The sequence below is a fragment of the Ipomoea triloba genome, chromosome 13, assembly GCF_003576645.1.
Source record: "Ipomoea triloba cultivar NCNSP0323 chromosome 13, ASM357664v1".
Classification (NCBI taxonomy): domain Eukaryota; kingdom Viridiplantae; phylum Streptophyta; class Magnoliopsida; order Solanales; family Convolvulaceae; genus Ipomoea; species Ipomoea triloba.
In genome coordinates this window covers 19,264,374-19,284,880 of record NC_044928.1, presented here as the reverse complement: position 1 = coordinate 19,284,880, position 20,507 = coordinate 19,264,374, and the positions used below count along the sequence as shown (strand labels likewise).

Genomic DNA, 20,507 nt, shown 5'->3' with positions numbered 1-20,507 from the left:
TATCTTTTTAAACTAAAAGAAAAAAAAAAAAAAAAAAAAAAAAAAAAAAAACATTACTTGAAAGATGAGTGGGGGAGAGATTTTTTTTTTAAAAATTTTATTTAGAATTTTAATTTTCATAAATTAATATTTTCTCTCTAATTTCTTTTTTAACTTCAATTTCTTTTTTTTTTCTTTTTCTTTTTTTCGCTGAGACACTTTTGGCCTACATTTTCTTTGGGTGGACGATTGTCAAATAAAATTAATGTATAAGAAATATTTCATTACACAGTTCTAATTGGGATTTTTTTAAATGCCACCACATTGATATCTTAAATATTTTATTAAATTAACATATAATTACATTAAGTCACTACTATGAGTTCATTAAATTATAATATAGATTCATTTATATTAGTCATCACTACTGCAAGTTTATCACTGTAAGTTTATTAAGTCACTTATGCATGTTCATTAAATCACTAGTACAGGTTCATTAAAGCATTACTAAAAGTTCATTAATTATTGATAACTCATTAAGTTGATACTATAGATTCACTAAGTCACTACTGCATATTTATATTATTAGTGACTCTCGTAGTATTCACTATTACAAAAATCACTCTTTAAAAAATAAAAATAAATAAAAAAAACTCGTGTGGACTTATCCTCTCTTCTAGTTAACAAATTCAAAAGATTTAACATAAGTATCTCTGCAACAAATTCTTTTAAAGTTCCTAGCATGAAACTCTCTTCAAACTGTGTTGAGGTTTTCTCCTCATTGTCTAAAATATTTGTTAACTAATATAGAACCCAAGTTAGTAGACATTTGGTGAAGAGATTTGTTTAGTAAATGTGGATGCATGGGTGAAGCAAAAAAAAAAAATAATAATAAATAAATAATCGTTAGTTTATAGTATCTGGAGCAGTCATTGCTCGAACTCACCCACCCCTTCCCATATAGGGGTGCAACCGGATGCCACTAGACCACAAGATCTTTGGCGGAGTAGTGAATTTAGTTGGTTGTAATTGCACAAGTATTGTGATAGAAAACATAGCAAAATATATCATATACCACATTTCATATTGCATCATGGACATATGTTCATTATAATAATATTCTATGTTTATTTTTTTTTAAATATTGTATGTTCATTAAAAAGTTTGATGTATCAAATATGAGTGCATCACTTCATGTTCATTACAACAATACTACAAATTTTTTAAAATGAAATCGATTGGCTAATTACCTTTTAGATATATTATTCTTTTTTTTATCAATAAAATAAATTTTTTAGAAATATATTTTTAAAAATCTCATTAAATTTTTTAAATTACACTCATATTTTTTTGAAAGAAAATTACACCCATATTAATATGTTTTTTTTAGTATTTTGTTTCAATAATTGTGTGATGACCTAAAATACTAACTTAATGAACATGTTGTAGTGGCTCAGTGGAGACTTTTGTTGACTCTTTGTGCTCTAGTTGGTTTAGAAGTAGCTATGAACAGATACTACATTATGACTGAGTCAATAGTATTCAAAAAAAAAATGTACAAGTGATTGATTTGCTTTTTTTTTTTTTTTTTTTTTTTTTTGCCTAATCAATTGTGGCATTATGCAGTTGTTGGGAATTTTCACCCAAAAAAAAGAAAAGATCAAAATTAAAATTTCTCAAAAAGAAATGATACGATTCCATTAATTCAAGACATATGAACTACACTTTCCTTAAAAATTGATTCTCTTATTATCGATAGTGCTAGGAAAGTGAACAAAGGGACACAAAAATTTTAATTTAAGAAATTATAGATTTATAACAACATATTCCAACACTCAAATATATTACTTTCAACTAATGTGATGAACAAAGGGAATATGAAAAAATTTAAGAGAAGGTAGGCTGAAAGTTTTATGGGGAGTTGAGACTTTAGAGTAGTACCAGAGAGATAGCAGAGTTTTTTTAGTTAGCTGTATTAAAACATTCTGCCCAACCACATGTATATATAGGAGATTTGGAAGTAATTAGCATATAATGACATTTAGAATACAATTTCGTGAACTCTAATTTAATATGAAATAGCACATGATGTTACAACTTACAAATGTCACAAATTAAATTCTCATTTTAAATTTTGGAGTTAAAAAATTATAACTCCTAAAATTGACGAGATTTTAATCATCATCAGTTAATTTTAGTAAATCACAAACAAAAAAGGTTACACCATCTTAATTTCGGAAGACAAATCTTAACTGGAAGGTCTCTTGGTCAAGCAAAAAATCTTACCCATATAAGTCACACCGGCAGCATCTTTCACGCTAGCTTGGCAGATAGTAGGTCAATCTGCAGACCTCGAACTTGCTAACTTGATCTCGTTAGCTTGGCAAAGGCTCACAATAACCTCACAAGGTATGCTTTTGTAGAGTTAGGAAGAACATTCAACACATTCGGATCCAAGTTTTTTGGGTTCATTTTTAAAATTTGATTTGCACCCCACTCCAAATTTGGTTTTAAAATGATCACTTACCATATTTAACTAATTTTTCATCTATGATCTCACATGTACCAACAAATATAATTTTCACTCTACTTGTCAACTAATTTTTTTTCCAAACCCACTCTCTCTAGGTTGTAGGCACACACCAATTTACATTTTACAATTATTATGAAAATTACTAGTTATTAAATTATATGCTAATTATTATATTTATCATAAACATGTTAACTTATAGTAGCTCATACTGAAACTCAATTAGTTCGTGGGTAGTAATTGTATGCAATGACATATGATAGAGGTCTGACAGTCACAATATGTGATTTACACTCAATGTGCACTCGAGACATAGTATGGGGTCTTGGGGCAAGAAAATTTTGCCTTTGTGGACAAGATTATTTTATTGTACTCTATTTAATACTCCGTATTAATAGGTTACATGACATAATGTTCTAACTTTGTGAATGAATAAGTGTTTGAGAGATCTCAAACTCTTTAAATACAATCTAATTTTAATTAGAGTTCAATTTTAATTAAATTCAAAAACAATTGTGTATATTGATAGGGAAGGGGTAACGCTCGGTACCTGAAACTCGAAATGAAGGAAAGGACGATTGATCGAAAGGAAAGAGATGTAGAAAGAAGGGGGTGAGCTTGAATCACTCAGAAGGTAGGGCGATGGCACACCGAGGGTCGGCCGATAATCGGTTGGTCGGACACGAATTTGTTTAATGAGGTTATTCAATGAACGGCTTTCAAGGATGAGTTTGAGAACGAAAAGAATATGCTTGGTGGATTATCAAGTGATAAGGTGGTTCGATCGACCTAGGAGCTATGGCCGAGGTAAGGAAGGCGGCGAAAAGAAGGCTGCTATGGGGTTTCCTAAAGGTGTTTTTAGAAGGTTTCCTAAAGGCAAAGGCGGTTGGGCGCGGGAATCGTGCGGAAGATATAGAAAGAAGGTCGAGATAGATTAGGGAAGTATCCAAATGTAATAAGGAAAGAAGTCTTGATTTGTATATGGTAGTTTAGGGTTGCCAAAGGGAGAATTCCCTCCTAGTTTGTATAAATAGGGGTCTAAGACATTGAGAGAGGCTAAGCAATTTTCCACACTCCTAAGCAATTCATAATACAAAGAGGGTTGAAACGCTACTCTAATTTTACACCAAAATTTAGTCAATTTTCCGGTGGTGTTGGCCTACCGTTTGACTATTCGAGGTTGATAAAACCAACATTGGCGCTGTCTATGGGGATCGATACGAAGACATGTGTGGATCTAACTGATTAAGAAGGTTGAAAGTACGTAGTAATGGTGACTACCAGGAGTCGTCAAGATCAAGGTCAGGGTAGAGCGCAACCTCAGGTACAAGTGAATGTACAGTGGGGCAGACTATTTCTCAGCGGAGGGACCTGCGAGAGCAACTATCCCGACCCCGTGCTGGTGATTTGCGAGAGTAGTTGAATCGCTAGAATTCTCATGCTCAAAGTGAGCAAGTGCGAGTAGATGCCCCTGTTGCTAAGGAAGTCCGAGCTGAGGAGATGCCTACACCTCCACCACCCGCGCGGGAAAGACCTGGAATTCTTGAGGCGCTTACCCGAATGGCAGACTTATATGAGCGAGAGTTGCTTATTCGGGAGAGGGGTACACCTCAGCAGCAGTAGTCTCGGTCTTTTCGGCCAATGGAATAAGAAATGTTAGCCATTTCGAGTCGATCTCCAAATTTGAGCTGGGCCGAAAGGCCCGCGTCAGTCTGCCTTGGATAGGTTGGGCCATTTAGATATGCCAAGTGATAGAAACCCTCCTAACGAGCCTAGAAATAGGCACAAGTGAAGGTATGAAGACGTTCAGAGAAAGATTGAGGAACACTCAATTCACGAGAGTAGTGGAGAATCCCCGGCTAGTCGAGAACAAAGGTCGGATGAGATCGTCACGTTAGCCTGGTAGGTCTAGGATCTACAGGATCAAGTGAACGGAAGGACAGGCAATGCTCGGTCTTTTCAAAGGGCTTGCCCATTTTCTCAAGAGATCATGGCTTGTAGGACCTCGGCAAAGTTCAAGTTACTTGAGAATTTGACGTATGATGTAGTGAGCGACCCAAAGGAGCATTTGATCAGTTTCCAAACTCGGATGCAGATCCATAGAGCTGAACGTTCTCTGATGTGTAAGGCCTTCCTGACTACATTGGTCGGTGCAATAGAAACGTTGTGCATGAAATTGTCTGATCATTCAGTGAGCAGTTGGCCGAGCTTTTCTTAACCAATTATGCTGCCAATCTACGACGTAAGAAAAACTTCATCTATCTATTCGAAATTAAGTAGGACCCTAATGAGCCACTTAGGTCGTTCCTGGCTAGATAGCAAAAGGAGGTTCAAGCGGTTGGCGACCTAGAAGATAACACGTTGTTAATCTTATTCATGGAAAACTTGAGGTTGGGAAAGCTGTATACCAACCTCCATACTGAATGACCGGCCTCCTAAGCTCATGCCATCTGATGAGCCAATCGACATGCTGATGCAGAGGACGTGATCAAGCAGATGAGAATCCAAGAGGGAGGGTTGTCTAGACCCAAAAAGACTCATGTAGAGGAGTAACGAGCGGGAAAGTTTGATAAGAGTCGGCTAGGCCGACCAGATACAAGCCGGAACCCTAAAAGATCAAGTATCCCACCATTTCGCCAGCAACCGATCGTGGTCCAAGAACTTCAAGCTCTACCTCCGCCACCTAAGGTGCGACTAGGTGACAAGCTCGATACCATGGGCCAAGGTTCAGGAACCAGCAAGTATTATCGGTTGCATCTCTCGACCACTCATTCGACCGAAGAGTGGGCTTTCTTAAAAAAAAGAAATGGAGGCTATCATCCAAAGGAGTGCGCCGACTCCTCCTAACCAGTGGAGTCAAGGTCAGCGTGGAAATCTGAGCCAATCTAGGGAGGGTAACCGCGACAAAAGAAAGCAACCCACTTCGGGGGAAGAGGAAGAAAATTGGAAGCAAAAAAATGTTATTCACATGATCATAGGTGGACCTGAAGGGGGAGACTCGGTAGGGTCGAGGAAAGCTTGGGCTCGACAGCTGTATGTCGGAGCAATATATGGACGAGAGGTCAGCACAAAGAAGGCATGTCGTGAACCCATCACTTTTACAGATGAAGAGCTACCCTTAGGGGCTGGTCCTCACCGAGAAGCTTCGTTTATAGCTATGCACATAGTTGGCACCGTTGTGAGACGGGTGCTGGTAGACACGGGTAGAAGTGTCAATATACTGTATTTAGACACATTCAATATGTTAGGGCTGAATAGAGATGTTCTTAGGCTGGTCATGACACCCTTGGCGAGGTTCACGGGTGACTCAATTGAGGCCGAGGGCTCTATAAAGTTGTTGGTCGAGCTAGGTACTTACCCGAATGTCAAGACCATGGAGATGGAATTTGTGGTCATCCAGCTAGAATGCTCTTACAATGTGATATTGGGGAGACCGAGGCTAGAAGACTTGGGAGCTTTAATATCTTTGCAACACTTGTGTATGAAATTCCGGACGCCCGCGGGAGTCGGAGTCGTGCAGAGCGATCAGAAAGTAGCTCGTGATTGTTACTTGCGATCCTGCCGCAAGATGGAAAAGTTGGACCTTCGAGTTCACACCATCACTAAGAAGGAGAACCTGGCGGAGCGAACCTAAGAATGACTCAAGCCAACTATTGAGCTGGAGGAATTTGTGATTGATCTGACCCACCCTGAAAGACGGGCGAGGATCGAGAAGGGCCTCTCAGAGGTTGTCAAAGAATCAGTTGTACAAGTGTTGAGAAAGTATTGGGCCATCTTCGCATGGGACCTGAGGATATGCCTGGAGTAGACCTATTAATAATCACTCATCTGTTAGTGGTGGATTTGACCTACCGGCCTGTCGTACATAAGAAAAGGTACCTCTCGACCGACCGTCGGGAGTTCATGAATAAAGAAATTGATGTGCTATTAGCTGTTGGGCACATCCGAGAAGTTAAGTATCCCAAATGGTTGGCCAATGTGGTATTGGTCCCAAAGTCGCCTGCATGTAGGATGTGTGTTGACTACAACGACCTGAACAAAGCTTATCCTAAAGATCCGTTTCTGCTCCTAAGGATCGACCAGATGGTAGATGAGATAGCCGGATGTGCTTTGTTGAGTTTCATGGATGCCTTTAGGGGTTATTACCAAATTTTCATGCATGTGGCTGATGAAGAGAAGATCTCCTTTGTGACCCCGGACAGAGTGTACTGTTACCGAATCATGCCCTTCGGCTTAAAGAATTCTAGGGCGACCTATACCACAATGGTGTCTCGATTGTTCAAAGATTTGTTGGGCAAGTCCATGGCTGCCTATGTGGATGATATGTTGGTAAAGAGCCTCAAGAGGAAAGTCATGCGGAAGACCTTGCCGCTAGTTTCCGAGTAATGGAAAAACATAATATGAGATTGAATGCCAAGAAATGTGCTTTCGCAGTACAAGAGAGGAAGTTCCTGGGTTACTTGGTAACTCGGCGAGGAATCGATCCAAACCCTAAGAAGGTTAGGGTCATCCTTGATATGCAGCCGCCTAAGACTCTTAAGGAATTGCAGCCCCTCACAGGTTGGTTAGCAGCCCTAAGCCGATTTCTCTCTAAGTCGGCGGACCGATCCCTACCTTTCTTTGATGCTTTGAAAACTATGGAAGGATTTGTTTCGACGGATGAATGTTAGACCGCCTTCGAAGGTCTCAAAACATATATGTTTTCCTCTTCGCTATTGTCCAAACCGGTGGAGGGCGAGATATTGTTCCTTTATTTGGCGGCCTCTCAGTAGGCTGTTAGCTCGGTGCTTGTGCAGGAAAAATATAAGGTTCAACACCCAATATACTATGTCAATAGAGCCTTGAAGGCCACCGAAGTTCGTTATTCGCCACTTGAAAAGGTGGTATATGCGTTGGTAATTACGACAAGGAAATTGGTCCCCTATTTCCAAACTCATCCCATCCGAGTGTTGACGGACCAACCCTTAGCCGGAGTGCTCAGAAACCCGACCTCTTCTGGTTAGTTAATCAAATGGGTCATGGAGCTTACTCAGTACGGAATTGAATACCAGTCGCGATCGGCTATCAAAGCTCAAGTATTAGCCGACTTTATAGTCGAATGTACAGCTCAAGAACTGAAAAGCGACTCGTTGGCCATTCCCGAGTTTGAGGGATGGTGGGAAATGCACGTTGATGGTGCTTCAAGCCAAAAGCACCATGGGGGCGGGGGGAGTAATTGCTAACTACCCTAGAAAGCTTCCGACCGTACTATGCCTTGGAGTACCAGTTCAAAACTTCTAACAATGAGGCCGAGTATGAGGTCGTCCTTGGCAAGTTACGAGTAGCTAAAGCCCTGGGAGCCAAGAAACTTTGCATCCGAACCGTCTCTCGTCTGGTGGTCGGGCAAGTGAAAGGGTCTTATGAGACTAATGGAGAAAGAATGAGGCGATACAAGGAAACGAGTGAGGGACTCCTAAAGGAGTTCCAAGCCTATGAGATTGATCATGTTCCTAGAGCTAAAAACTCGGAGGCAGATGTTCTGTCTAAGATGAAGTTAGGTGGAATACCAGATTACTTAGTGAGCATTTGTCGAAAAGAAACGGTGGAGCGACCAAGTATAGAAGCTCAGAACGGGGGTGCAGAGAAAGTGAATGTGATAAGTCGGTAGGATCGAAAACAAGGTGAAAGTGATGAGGAGGAGGAAATTACTCCAGAGGCTGAGTTTTTGGCCAACCTTATCATGTACAAAGAGAAAGCCGAGTTGCCTGATGACCCAGTAGAAGCAGCTAGAATCAAGAGAATGGCACCATCCTATGTTATGCAGGACCGAAGGTTATACAAGAGGTCTTTCGGGGGACCCATCCTTTTATGTTTATTCTCGATTGATGCCGAGAAAGTGATGGAAGAAGCGCACTCGTGTATTTGCACAGCACATCAAGGCGCTCATACTTTGGCGCGAAAGTTAGTGCTGCAAGGGTATTACTGGCCGACCACGGTATTCAATTAAATGTACAGCTCGGTGGGGACTAGTCGAAATTAAAGAAGGCCGACTTCCTTTTATACGTCGGTCACCACTGCCATTCCCTTTGCTCAGTGGGGAGTAGACCTGTTGGGTCCATTACTACTCGCGCCGAGGCGACACAAGTTTTGCATAGTTACTGTTGATTACTTCACCAAGTGGGTGGAGGTCGAACCATTAGTCACCGTAACCGAGTTTCAGTGCAGAAAGTTCCTTTGGAAGAATGTGGGGCATACCCGAGCATCTGATAAGTGATAACGGTCGGCAATTTGACTATCGACCCTTTGTTGAGTTCTGTGAACAGTTCGAAATCCGACACACCAAAGTGTCTATAGCCTACTCTTAGGTGAATGGCCAAGTGGAGAACGTTAATCGAACTATCGTGGATGGGATATAGAAGAAGCTAAGTGACCTTGGAGGAAGTTGGGTGGGCGAGCTAGAGCGAGTGTTGTGGGCCTACCGCACAAATCCGCGAAGGGCCACCGGTGAAACACCCTTCTCCTTAGCATATGGGTTTGAGGCTAAAGTACCGATCGAAGTGCTCAAACCTAGTAGCTGAGTCATGCAATACACTGATGAGGCGAATGAGGAAAGTCTGCTAATAGAGAAGAACTTCTTGGAGGAGAGGAGATGTAGCTCGGCGTAGGATGATCGAGTACTAGAGGTCGGTGAAGAGGTATTAAGACAAACGCGCTAAGCCCCGCTATTTCCTTGAAGGGGACTTAGTGCTCAGAAGTCGGCCCGCCAGTGTAATACCCGGTTATTTTACAATATGGTTCATAATTATATGATTTTATTATTATATATTATGTGACCTAAAATTATTTTGATGGTATTTTATTAATATTATTTTAAAGATATTATAGTTTCCTAATTCATATTATCTTATGAATATTATATTGAGTAATATTTTCCCAATCTGATTAATCCTAATATATATGCCCCATTATATATTTATAATTAAATTCCTAATCCTAATTATATTTTCCCTCTATATATATATATACCTGTCCTGAGATAACCCTAATTCGATATATTTTTCTCCTCACGTAATCCATCTGTTTGTCGCCATTATCTCTCTCTCTCATACAAAAAAAAAAAAAAAAAAAACCCTAGTCTTCTCTCTATTCATCATCAATCTCCTATTCATCATAAATTAGTCCCAAACTAGCAGACAAGGATCATCAAGAATTTCTAGTGGGTGCAGTAGAGTTTTGGCTCTAGAGTAAGTATCACCAAATTATTACTTTTTCTTAATAAAAGTATTATTATTTATTCCTAAGTGTTTATTTTGAATTGTATATGAATATATTTTGTGTGGTATATAGATTATGGTGATTTTATGGTAATTAGAAGGAAGGATTAAATTCATTGTAGCCACTGTTTGAGAAAATTCTGACTGGCGCAGTTTGAAATCAAAATTCGTGAAAAATACTTTTTGAACTCCGATTGGCCTGAAATGTTTTGTAGAGAACCTAGACTTATGATATTTGATGTATATAAAATTATTTTGTTAGAGATATGCTTCATTATTTCCAGAAAAATTTCGTAAAGTTGTGGCAGCATGCTGTCAGTTAAATTTCTGTGCAGCGCAGTGTTGGGGAAAAATTCGAAACAAATACTTCTAGACCTTGGATTGGCCTGAAAAGTTTTGTGTATAATCTAGACTTGTTATACTTCTTATCTGGAAAATTTTGTGTAAAAATATGCTATCGAGTTTTCTCAGAAAATTCTGCAATCCATGACATAATTTCTGAAATTTCTGTCAGTTTCTGTTTCTTGTGTCTTGTTGATTATTTGAGCCATTGAGAAGTGTTTATTTGAGATTATGTGCATATGTGTTGGTTACAGAGGTTCGAATGTTATGTTAATGGGAGGCATATGAATATTTTGAGAAAATGCATATATTTGTATATGAAATTCAAGTTAATGTTATTAGTAGTCTATATTTTAGTTGGCTACAAAGCTTGTGATTGAATTTTGGAAATCTACCATCTTGGAGTGGTATATGAGAAATATTGTTATTATTATCTTTATAAAGATGGAGGATAAAAGGTTTGGTTGGGTTGTGATGCCCTTAATGAATTACAAGGTGTGTAGTATCCTGTTATAAGATTCTAGATACTTGGGTTAGGACCCAGTTGGTTGTGTAATGAGCAGTAAAAACGTATCCTGCCTCCATATGATTTTTGGTTTTGTTATGTTGAGGAGTGGTTAGCGGAGTCTACCACTAGGGTATTTACCCTATTGAGTAGTAGTCATTAGAAACGTATCATGACTACTAGGACTAGTTACTACCCATTGGACTTGGAAACCCATTGGGGGTGTGCACACTTAAGGTATTAGTTCTTTCCATTTAAATGGGATATTTGCGTAGTGTTCAGTAGAGTGATTACTGTTCACTAGGGCTTATTAATTAAGACCCTGCCCATTATTTGAGATTGAATGAGATTTTTGTGTAGTGTTCAGTAAAGTGATTACTGTTCACTAGGGCTTATTAATTAAGACCCTGCCCATTATTTGAGATAGAATGGGATTTTGTGTAGTGTTCAATAGAGAGATTATTATTCACTAGGGCTTGATGATACAAGACCCTGCCCATTGTATTGAGATTGGTGTTCCTCCATGTATATGTACATGTATATATTAACAGTGATTTTGAAGATATATTACTTTTGAAATGTTCCTAAATTTTCTATTATGGGAAATACTTATTTGGAAATTATGAATTATGAGTATTTTTGAGAAATTATGAGTGTTGGAATTCTTGAATATTTTTGGAGAGCTGTGATTACTTAGAATATTGTGAGTATTGCTTTTGCATCTTTATGTTCCAATAATATTAATGTACACATCTATACATATTATTATCTACAAGTTGTGCTCCTATGTGTTATGTGTATGTAAATAGTTAATTTAGGAGGTGAATTAAATCTTACTTAGCTTTGCGCTAACTTTGGATGAGAGCGATTCGCCACTTCCTAGATAGTTTGTTAAAATTTCGTTTTTATAGAAAATCTAGAAGTTGTTTTCAGATGAGTGTTATTGATTTGTTGTATTACTATTAGTTTGGAGATATCTTTGTAAGTTGTAAATCTTAGCCTTAGCGTTTGGGTATAGAGAAATACCTGAGCGTGGCGATAACACCCATTTTTCTTTTGGTTAGTTAATGCTTCCGTAATGATAATAGTGAATTTTAAATTGAGAAAAAAAATTAAAGAAAAATTTGGTCTTGGAAATTGGGGTGTTACAGCCAGTCAGCCCAACGAGCCTTATTTTAAGCTACTAGCTTATTTTGAGAACATTACCAAACAGAGCTTATAGCTTATTAATAGCTTAAAATAAGCTATAAGCTCCTAAATAAGTTATACCAAATAGAGTCTATATATTAGTCTCTAAATCAATTAGATACAAATAATTATATTAGGAAAAGTATAAAAAATGGCTTAATAATTATAGTACATTAATGCTGAAAAAGAATTATTCTTTAGTTATAATTATAATAATATTATACTTTAAGTATATATGTTTATACAGGATTAGGATTATATATATATATACCATAATAATTGTACGGAAGAAGGGAATGAGAATTACCATAATAATTACTATAACTAAAAATTAGGTAATTATATTAATAATTAATTATTAAGGTAAGTATTTGCAAAAAAAAAAAAGTATAATTTATTTTGTGTAAATAATATTATACTTTAAGTATAAGCATATGTATATAGATTATCATAAAAATTACACGAAAAAAGGTGATGAGAATTACCATAAATAATTATTAGGCAATAATATTAACAAAAGTGGATGCAGTTATGGCTACCCCCATCTTCGCCATGCTTGGACAAAGATGGAGGCAACCAAGATTACTCATTCCTTCATCCAATATGGACGAAGAGGAGGCACGCAACTATGGTTGCCCTCTCTTTTAATTCACTGTGGATGAAGGGGGATGCAGCTATGGTTGCCTCTTCCGAAGTCTATTTGTCGGTTTTAAATTTTTTTTAGTAATAATTAAAATAAAATTTTATTTATAACTTGACATGTCATTACTACATAACATCCATGTAAGAAATAAAATTTTAAAATCAATTCTATTAAATGCCAACTCATCAATTTCACCTATTTTACCTGGATCAACAAGTAAAAAATGTTAATTGGACAATTTATGTGTATTTAATGTCTCAATTAAACACATTTTTTGTTCAATGATATAATTGCACTGAGTGTAAAAATTAAATTGTCTATTTAATGACTTTTTGTTTAATTGTTGATTTTAACAAAGAGTCTTAATTATTTGAGATATTTTAAAATTTATTTAGAATTCTAATTTTAATAAAAAAAAATCATTTTTCTTGCTAAATTTATTTCTTTTCTTTTTTTAGTTAAATTAATGAATAAAAATATATCATTGAAAAGATATAACTGAGATCTTTTATAAGTAACACCAATATTGATTTTATCTTTTTTCAATTTTTATTAGCCTACAATGAACCTATAATTGACTAATTGTAGTGACAATGTAACTATATATCAATTAAAAATTTTAAAACAAATTTCAATATGTTCTAATTTAGATTTTTTAATAATATAATTTTTTATACATTAATTTTATTTTTACAAAAGAAATAAAAATAAATTTAAGCTAAAAAAGAATTTTTGGAGAACAAATATTAATTATTAAAATTAAAATTTAAATAAATTTAAAAATCCCTCAACCAATCAAGACTTATTATTAAAATCAAATATTAAATACTACACTTTTTTCTAAAAAAAAAAATTAAATACTCTTTGTTAGCTAGAGACTCATTGAAATTAGTTATTACAACGGATTAAAGCATCACCTTACTATTTTATTTTTGAAAGTGTGCAATTAAGACATTAAACACATAAAAATTTTGCAACTAATATATATATTTTTACATGTTACTCTAGGTAAAATAGATTGTAATATATGTTCATAGCTACTTTTTCAACAAAATAAAGCACAAGGAGTCAATATCGCCTTCACTGGGGCTTGAACCCACCCTCTCTCATGTAATGATGTAACCAAGTGCCACTAAATCGCAAAGTCTTCAGTTTAAAATTTTAATAATTAAATAAATATCAAGTTATACATAAAATTTTATTTTAATTATTACTGAAATAAAATATTAAAAAACCTTTAGAGGAGGCAGTCATAGACTCATGGTTGCCTCCACAGTCATAGACTCATGGTTGCCTCCACTAAATCGCAAAGTCTTGAACCCACCCCTTCCTTCGTCCATTCTGGATGAAGGGGAGGCGCACAGCTACGGTTGCCCTCTCTTTCATTTGTTGTGGACGAAGGGGTGGCAATCACGACTGCCTCTTCCGAAGTACATTTATTGGTTTTATTTTTTTTTAATTTTAGTAATAATTAAAATAAAATTTTATTTATAACTTGAAATGTCATTACTACATAACATCCATGTAAGAATTAAAATTTTAATATCAATTATATTAAATGCCAACTTATCAATTTTACCTATTTTACTTGGAGCAACAAGTAAAAAATGCTAATTGGACAATGTGTGTGCATTTAATGTCTCAATTACATAAATTTTTTTCAATGATATAATTGCACAAGGTGTAAAAGTTTGATTACCTATTTAATACCTTTTTGTTCAATTGTTGATTTTAACAAAGAGTCTTTATTGTTCGAGATATTTTAAAATTGATTTAGAATTTTAATTTTAATAAAAAAAATTCTTGCTAAATTTATTTTTCTTTTAAAAAGTTAAATTAATGTATGAAACTATATCATTGAAAAGATATAATTAAGATCTTTTATAGTGATGATTTTTTTTTTCAATTTTTAATTAGCTTACAATGAACCCGTAATTGACTAATAGAAGTAGTGGCAATGTAATTATATGTCAATAAAAAAATGAAAATAAATATCTGTTTGATCTCATTTAGAGTTTTTTAATAATATATTTTTATATGTTAATTTTATTTTTACAAAAAAAAAAAGATTAAAATAAATTTAAGTTAAAAAGGAATGTATGGAGAACAATATTAATTTATTAAAATTAAAATTATAAATAAATTTAATAATCTCATTGTTAAAATCAAACATTAAATACTACACTTTTTTTTAACAATTAAATAGTCTTTCTTCCCAAACACTCTTTGTTAGCTAGAGATGCATTGAAATTAGTTTTTACAACTGATTAAAGCATCACCTTATTATTTTTAAAATTCAACTCCACACTCAAATTGATATTTTAGAAGCTCCCTATAATAATAATAATAATATTCTCAAAATAATAATAATAATAATAATAATAATAATAATAATAATAATAATAATGATAATGATAATAATAAGTCAGAAATAGCCTCGCGACTTAACGTAGATGATTCGTCGTCTGTCTTAAAAGTCATGACTAGAGACGATAGTGTGGGCTTGATCTTGTAGGTTGATCGCGATTTACCTCCGCAGAAGTTCTAAGAGCGAGGTCCTATTAGTTTTTTTTTTTTTTGAATACAAAAAAAAGGCCCTGTTAGTTTAGAATTAATCTAATAACATTAAAATTACTCAAGTGTCTAATTAAAAGTTTTCCTAATTCAAATATTTAATTACACTTTCATGAATAATTTAAGCGCTTATTTGAACCTCATTCCTTAAAATAAAATATGATTTGAGCTTATGATGTAAGGGCGGAGGTTGGACTTTCCTCCGAGTAATTCAAAGAGTGCCAAACACTCACGTGCTCTTTTTGATAAAGGTGTTTGAAATCTAACAACGGTGCTTGAAATCTAACATGGGTGCGTGTCAAGTGATACTGTCCACTCGCATTTTAGCACCATATCTTCCGGAAATTCATAGGGCCGTGTTTGGGCCCATTTTTGTAATTTAATATCCAGGTCGGGACCCGGGACCAGGAGGGAATCATTACACCTTTTCCCTAAGAACTCGGATTTGACTCTGTGGAAATTCTTTTTGGTGCATTTATTTTAATGCTTTTATTTTGAAGTGAATCAGATCTTCTTCTTTTTTTTTTTTTTATTTATTACGAAGTGAATCAGATCTCATTTCTATCTACTTTATTATAAGGTAGTATCTGTAATATACTTTTTTTATCTGTTGTAATTCAAAGAATCAATATCTTACTATCGAAATTTAATTTTGAAGAGATGTAAACTGAGCACAAGCTGCTTGGCAAAGAAACCAAATTCTTATTATTTTAATCAAGACTCTACCTGTTTGTTGAAAGATGAAGACTATCATACGTAAATGAATGTGTATTTTATAGTTTTTAATAACAAAAAAATTGAATTGACTAATGATTGATAATTGAGGAGGAATGCACACGTGTTTTTTCTAATAAACCAAATCATCTAAAGCAACAAATAAAATTACTGTGTGTGAACACATTACTCAAAAAAAACCATTTCATATCTTCCATTTTATACTCCATTTCTTACTCTCAGCTTAGGTGTCATATTTTAATTCATCTATAAAAAAATTGGTGGGCCACAACTTCTGTTATTTTCTTTATTTTCTATAAATTAAATCATGACACATAGCGAGAGTTTTACTCCATGAGAGTATATGTATCATTTTCCTTTCAACATTTGCACTTGTCAAGAAAATGCATAAATATCAAAATCACATTGTGGTAAAGCGGTATAATTGTAGCTCTCTCAAATGAAAGGTCACAGGTTTAAACTCTAGTGGGGACATTGACTCTCTGTAATTCAATAGATTGACAAAATATGTATGAACATATACATCATAACAAAATCAATAATAAAAAAAAAATCAAAACCACCCACATATATAACTCTCGTTAACAAGCTTCGACGACTGAGTACATGCCATCATCGTCACCGTCACACTACACTAGAGTATTCTCAATAGAAGAAAATTTTCCTTGATTTTTTTAGCCCACCTAAGAGAGAGAAAGGAGAGAAAAATAGGAGAAAAAAATTCAAGATATAATTATGTTATGTTAATTTGCTACAAATAAATTGGCCAACACACAACTAATAATCATTTTTCATTCGTCAAGATGTATTTATTATTATATTATTAATTATTAATTGTTAAAATTTATATTCATTAAGATTTTATTAATTTCTATCTTGAATTGCATTTGTTATGGTTTTATTAATTGTTCAGTAGGATTTATTAACAATCTAGATATCTTTTTTCAAAAAAAAAAAAAANAAAAAAAAAAAAAAAAAAAAAAAAAAAAAAAAAAAACAATCTAGATATCTTATATATGCTTTATCCTTGTAACTTGTAAGGCACACATCGGAAAATAAAGAAATCCTGCATAAATTATTTAAATACAATTATGTCATTTAAACACAAATTGTTGTGTGTATAGTAAAAGTTACATTGCGTTACGCTGCATGACAGCTGTACAAAATTCACCCAAAAAATATCGTAATGCAACTTATATATATAGAAACCGTAATACACATTTTCGAACAATAATAACAAATTGTGTTAATTACTTAAATGGTCCCTTAACTATAGCGAAATTATTGATTTGGTTTTTGACTAATTTTTTGTCCAGTTAAGTCTCTCAACTTTAAAAATTTTAACAAATTTAGTCATCCATTTATTTTGCCGTTAGACTTCAGTTATCTTGGACCAAATTGGTAATTTTGTTATAGTCAAGGGACCATTTTAATCGTCACATGCACCATTTTCTTTGAAAAGTTAATTTCTGAAATGGTTTCTTGATTATAGCAAAATTATCAATTTAATTTCGAGTAAACGAATGTCCAACAACAAAACAAACAGAGGGCTAAATTGTTTAAAATTTTTAAAGTTGATAAACTTAATTGTCAAAAAAATAGTTAAGGACTAAATTGATAATTTTGGTATATATAAGAGACCATTTCGGTAATTAAGTCTAACAAATTTAAATGTACTTAATTAGCAATCTAATATGGAAAGTTAGGGGGGGGGGGGGGGGGGGAATATATTCTTATATTATTATCATTTTGGAATATTATTACAAAAGGAAATATTCTGACAATCTAAGAAAGTTTTTTAAGACTCCATTAACCGATCTTCAAGAAACATATTATGCCATGCAAGAACATGGAATTGTATTGATGATTTGATGTACTGCAGTAACATCAAAGTATCCCCTATAAAATATAGACATTTATTCTTAGCATTGATGCTGTGTACCATGTCTATTGCGTTATTTTGCTTTATATATGTAAACAGTATAATGCATTCTGTGAGTATAAATATAATATGTGCAGTCCAACTATCAGCTTTGACTTTTAATTGAAATGGAGCACATGCTTTAATTTGGTATCAGAGCCATGCAAAAGATCATGAGTTCGAATCTCCGCGTCACCCACAAAAAGAGATTTCCACGTGTTGCGCTTGGAATCCACCGCACACGTTGAGGGGGCAGAGTACAAGTATATATATAGGCCCGCAAATGTTAGTGTAAACTAAATCTAGAACGCTCAAACTAACAGACTCAACACGTGCCAATGGGAAACGCGCAGATTTACCCATTTGACACGCAGAACATAAGCTAGAAGTACATTGAACACTTTTATTAGACTCACTAACCGAACAAAACTTTAGAATACGACTAAGAACACGCTGATGTGGATGACCTAGACGATCGTGCTACGTAGAAGGCGAAGCACGAGCAGACAAAAATACTGAAGGAGGAGGACGAGGAACCGGCAAGGTGTAGAGCAGCTACTGCCCCGTAGAAGGATTTTCTTGGTCTGAATATCCTTCACAAGAAAAAACGAGGGGTGAAACTAAAAAAAAGACAGTATTATCAAACGCAAAACGCTGAACAGATAATAAAGAAGTGGATAGCTTAGGAACATGCAAAATATTAGATAAACTAAGCGATCTTGAGGGGGTGGATAGGGAGGCATAGCCATATGACTAATAGATAATTGCATACCATCACCGACACGAAGAGTGTCATAACCATTATACTCGTTTGAACCGGAGAGAGCTGCTATATCAGGAGTGGCATGATGGGTTGCAATCGTATCAGGAAACCAAGTGTGAGAATTATGACTGCCTATAAACGGATCACCTTGTGAAACAAAGTTAGCTTGAGGAGAATAATTATGTGGAAGGGTATAACATTGTAGTGCACTGATGTGTAAAGTGGTGTAGTGAATTTGTGGGTTAATTATATCGTTCTCAAGGGATTGGGTTTTATGGCATGTACTTGTATAGCAATTAAATTCTTAGGCATTAAGATGAATAAATTTAACAAGAATCCAAGCAATCATATATGAGTTGATATGTAACAAGCTATAACAGGTTCATCAAGAATTAAAAGCAATATTACAATTGGTATAAACTCTGATAATTAAAGATAGGACTCGAATTAAGGAGAATTATCTTATAGATGCAATAACAAGATTTGGGGAAAACAATTAATTTAAGAGTTCAATGAATTGCACAAAAGAATCTTTAATCTAAATTTCATTTTCATGAACTAAAGATAAAGATTAGAACAATGATTTGCTCCACTTTCGTGACATATCAATTCCTAGTTCTTAGAGGACATAAGCAATTTAAAACCACAATGTTCTTTACTTTCGTAAATTAAATTGGGTGCATGCAAAGAGTAGCTTGATTTCAACATATAACTTCCATTATAAAATGAAATCATCCAAAGGCAAGTTAACAAATGTTACGTACCATTTACTAACAAGATTTCAATTAAATCTATGCATACTTCAATAAACTCTTGAATTAAAGCCTTCCCCTTTATGAAATATTCATGAACTTCGCATCAATAAAGATAATCCTACCCTAATTCAAGTCCTTAATGCAACTACTCACAATTCATAATGGAATACAACAAACTAACAATATTTAAATTCATAAGCATGGTAAATAAATTGTAAAGAGATAAAGGGAACAAGAAAACTTATGGATTGAAGACCAAACTCTTGGAGTTTCCTCCTACACTCTTGCTTGAAGAAAAACACAACACTAAAACTAAGATATGAAAACTAGAATGAGAGGAGATAGAAGGAATTGGTGAGGAATGGTGTGTTGAAGTTTGAGAGTTACAAGGCTTTATATAGGCATCAAAAGGGAGCAAAGATGGACAATTACATATGCAATGACCTCACATTCCATCTGAATTTGGAAATGGGGAATTACATATGCCATGACCTCACATATCATAATGAGAAAGAAGATGGAAAATTTCGCAAGCAATGACATCACTGCACGCAGCTTCATCTTCCGGGCTGTTTTTCTCCATTCTCCGTTCAGAATTATGAATTTTGTATTTCTGGTAAAGTTGTAGCCCTTGAAGTCTTCTTTCCAACGGTGCAAAGATCACTCAATTTTGATATTCCTATGCTGAGATATGGTAAAAATACCGAACAGTGGACAACTTGTGCGGAAATTTCAGATTTTAGACACTTGTTCCACTTTTGCTTTGGTTTATCCATATGATCAATCACCATTCAAAATATCACTCTTTGATTCCATTATTGCCTGATCTTTAATGATGAAAATGGACCAAATCTTCTTTGCTTTTGTCCTTCACTTTAATTCATCATCATCCATCTTCTCATTTTTGTTCTTGTCCCTTCATGATCCTCCTTGTCTTCATGATTTCCCTGATATCTCCTACTAGCAATTGAACACATTAGGATGGCTTATTAAAGATGAAAATTACAAATTAAACTTAGGATTTCTCTAAATCATCCCATTAAATGCAATACGGCCTAATTTTCTTTACTTTATTCCAAATAAGATGATTGTTGCAAACATTAATCAAAGTGAAGAAAATCAAGGTTATACTGAACACAATTTATACAATCTAGTGGACAAATAAGCTTAAATATGGGGATTAAATATGATCAAATATGCACTTATCAACTCCCCCACACTTAAACTTTTGTTTGTCCTCAAACAAAAACAAACAATAAATTGCAAATCATTGCATCGAAATTGTCGAAACTCCCTCATTGCACAACCTATCAAACCAC

The 20,507-nt window shown here is 34.6% G+C and overlaps 1 long non-coding RNA gene across 1 annotated transcript; it reads right to left on the bottom strand.

Annotated features, from left to right (window-relative positions):
* Positions 1-17,681: 17,681 nt before the first annotated feature.
* On the bottom strand, positions 17,682-20,291 carry LOC116000965. Its single transcript, XR_004094195.1, has 2 exons — positions 18,443-20,291; positions 17,682-18,263 (listed from the first exon to the last, which is right to left on the bottom strand). It is a non-coding gene; the product is annotated as an uncharacterized LOC116000965 (long non-coding RNA).
* Positions 20,292-20,507: the final 216 nt, after the last annotated feature.